This window comes from Aplidium turbinatum, chromosome 9, assembly GCF_918807975.1.
Source record: "Aplidium turbinatum chromosome 9, kaAplTurb1.1, whole genome shotgun sequence".
Taxonomy (NCBI): Eukaryota; Metazoa; Chordata; class Ascidiacea; order Aplousobranchia; family Polyclinidae; genus Aplidium; species Aplidium turbinatum.
Window position 1 is genome coordinate 2820622 of NC_137480.1, and position 3995 is coordinate 2824616.

Sequence of the window (3995 nt, forward strand, 5' to 3'; positions counted from 1 at the left end):
TCTGGAAGACCCTCCTAAAGCATTGGGGTATGGCACTTTATAAAACTGTGGTATTCCAGTTATGTCTGATACACAAACTATTTATTGAATTAGTTTATACAAGATATTGAATTATTATCTGTAAAACATAATGCAACCTTTTTGGGCACATGCCAATACTTAATTTTAAGTTTGCTATTTTTCCCATAGCAATTAAATTTTGGGGCACTAGCAGACTTGTCAAAATCTTGAGGGAACACTGCCCCTAACTATCACATCATTGACTTTGCCCAATACAATCTAGGCCTATCTTAAGGTTAGAGGGGATTGATGTTGATATTGCATAACAATTTCCATAAAACCTTGATAATTTTGGTCATGCAGTTTAGTTGATACAGTGTCTCAACTAACCCATAGATTAATGTATCAACTAACCTTTTCTTAAAATTTTGAAAAACATGGATGTCATTGTGCCAATTAACACAAGAGTTGGAAAACTTTTTCACTTGCACATTGTTACCTTGCCTCGAGATACTAAATCTTACCTATAAGTAAATATTCTACCTTAACTCAACTTTCTCTAATTCATTGTAATGAAATTCTGATAAAAATTACAAAAAAGTCTAAATTTCTAACTTTTTTCAATCTTTTCCAAATTAAGCAACTCTACGCTGCCAAATCTTTATCTGATATAATTATCATAACACTTGACCAGCTGATGGCTGTATTTCCCAAAAATATTGTTTATTTGTTTTTGTTTTGGGGGGTGTATCAACTAACCTGTTGACTGTTGTATCAACTAACCTGTCCTTGCCCTAAGCAATGATAAGTTATTCAAGTACCTGTTCAAGTTTGGCTTACACCTGTTCAAGTAATTAAAGATTTAACGATGATGTAATGCTTCAACAGGTATTCAAACGGTTGTACAATTCAAGATTTAACGATGATGTAATGTTTGCTTATTTCTAGCCATAGTCCATGACGTAAGACGTCAGGTTTAGTAGACAACGGTTCTATGTGACGTTTGATATGAAAATTGTCCGTAACACCATTCTCGTCATTTTAAAATTGTTGCTTGAAAAGTTGGTCGCATATTAGGCCTAAAACGGTTTGTTTGTGCTCATACCAACTAGACGAAATTTTCGTCTTTATCTCAGTAATTTGTATTGTAGTGACAAGTTTTAGTGGCGTACGGTGTTTCCTTCATTCTTCGACAGCCTTGAGGCTATTTTTACAGAAATACAATTCTTGAATAGACGTTTTCAGAAGAGTGTTTCTTTCGGTCATTGCATACAGACGAACGGATCCGGAAAATTAATGTTACAATTTTCCCACGAAGAGATTATGGTTTACTGCTGTGACCAGGGCCGGATTTAGCTGATGGGGGGCCCGGGGCACTTTTAGATCGGGGGGCCCCCGTGCAAAAAATTTTTTCGCGCCTACGGCGCGTCAAAATCATCTCAACGTCTACAGTAGCATCAGTCCAGTACTGCACAGCATTTTTCAGAAACTTTAAAGGTCAAAAGGAATAAAATAACACAAAATCACATTTTTTTCCACATAAGGGGGCCCTTCAAAAGTCGGGGGGCCCGGGGCAACTGCCCCCTCTGCCCCCCCCTAAATCCGGGCCTGGCTGTGACCACGAATAGCGCCAGTTTCAAGTTGCTGCAAAGTAGCAACTATTCAATATCTCCGCAACAATTAACCTCTGTGACAAAATCTTACCATGAGCTCACCTTTGTTGTTCTACAATCGTAAACATATTGTTAAAACTTGCAAATTTTTAATTACGCAATTATTTGTCCTTTCTTTTAATCTAAAAGTGCTTTATACCTCCACACAAATAAGTTTTACACACATTAATTATTTCCAAATTCAAAATCTATTCATTTTAAAACACGCTATTTCAAAAATTGGTGTTCTAAATTCTGCAATTCAAACTCATAAATAAAGAAATTCCTTGAAAACTCATTTCGTTACCTCTGTGTCATTCAACGGAGCGTAGTTAAAGTTACCCCTGCAAGCAGTGGCGTAGCTAGGGGGGGGGGCGGACCGCCCCGGGCGGCACGTCTGGGGGGCGGCACTTTCAGACAGGACGTTTTGTTTTTTTTGTTGATAATGCAAAAGTACACGGAAAATAAAAACAAACAGAATGGCAACGTTCAAAACAGTGGCGTAGCCAAGGGGGAGGAGGGGTCTGAGGGTTACAACCCCCCTTTGGCACGCATGTGACGTCACGATATTGAGAATGATGCTTTCAGTCTCTATGTCTCTAAAAGAAAGTTTGCCTAATTTTAAACGAAACTCCATTAAAAGAGCGAGAATTTTGCCAATACCAAACATTCAAATATCTCAGCCAGGAATTAGCAGCAAGAAAACATAGAGACTTAGCTTTATTAAGTTACCAAAAAATTCCCAAGAAAACATGATCTTATCCTTTTGCTATGCCACCGGACAGCACCATTTTACAGGAATATTTATACCAGGGGATTTATACCCACATTTTTGTTGAAAATGCTCTCAGAATGCACCAAATCCAAAGTAATTTTTCAAAATTTTCTGGGGGAGGCCCCCAGACCCCCCGCCGCTGGGTGTCGTCTTTGGCGAGGACGCCGTCGGGCTTCGCCCGCCGGCCTTTAAAACCCCCTCTTTCAAAATTACTGGCTACGCTACTGGTTCAAAACATACAATAATTTCACTTTAAGTCAATTAAAAAAATTTCATTTTCACATGCTTTTACTTGAAGGGGTGCGGCAAAATCTGACTCCGCCCCGGGCGGCACATTCCCTAGCTACGCCACTGCCTGCAAGTACGTTCAGTACTTAACAACTTAATCAGATTGACCAGGAGCAGTGAAAGATTGTTTCGATTTGGTCATCTCGTCAGTTGCTTCTTCTTCTTCGTCGTCGTATGAGCTGTTCTTCCGGACTATATGTTTGGGCATGATGTCATCAGCCACTCGACAGTCTCGTCATCCAGGGCCTTCAGTCCAAGCGTTCCATGTGGTGGTTGATAGATTGGGCAGTCATGGACGACATGGTCTACAGTCTGGTCTGTGGCGCCACACTCGCATCCCGGTGAGGGAGCCAGGCCCCATCTGCACAATTGCACATGTCTGAACGAAAGCGACCGACGCCGGTTCGTAGGCGGTTAAGCCGGACCCACGCAAGTCTTGCGAGGGACATTCCCGGAGGGTGGGGATCGACGTCGGGTAGGAAATCATGGAGTCGGGAGGTGTTGTTTTGCCACTCCATGTTCCATGTGTAGTTCGTCCAGTCATTTGCCTATATTGCTCAATGCTCATATCCAAGCACATCTGGTTTTTGTAACACTTAAAAGTTAATTTTTTATGAGAATCTGGCAGCATTTTGAAGTGTCATTCAAGCGTGATAGTCTGACTAATGATCCATACCATAACCGCAATGGAAACTGGAAATGGAAGGACTACCGTACCTAACAAATAGAGAAGTTAAGTTAGCAGGAACCTACCTGTATCACAGGAGAAATGTAACGGATGTTGTTTGCCAAAAAAGTAACTTTTGTGCTTGAAATCGTGTAGTTATGTGTCTTTATTCTGAAAACTTACTGATAGCTACTAGTACAGTAGGCTACGTATCTACCGTATCAAAGTTTTGAAAAATTCTTTTTGGGCATGAACAGTTGGGTTTCCTATCATCTAGTCCTAGAATCATCTTCAAATTGGGTAGCTTAATCTATTAAGCAAAGCTATTTCGTTGTAACAGTTTTCTGAAATTTCTGTTGTCACTTTCTTTTTTGAAAACACAGCATTGTTATGGTTCTTGACAAAGCAGAGTTTTGAAATCCAAAACTGTGTTGATTTGTTTTGACTTTGTTGAAGGAATTTGGTTGAGTTGCAGATTAGCTAAAGAAAACATTTAGTCTGGTGTTGTTGCAAAATTTTCATGTATTGTTGCAATATATCAGGAAAAACAAGAATTTTTTTTTTTGGTTTCCAATTTGTATCGCGTAGTCGACCACTTGAGGTAAAAGCAAAG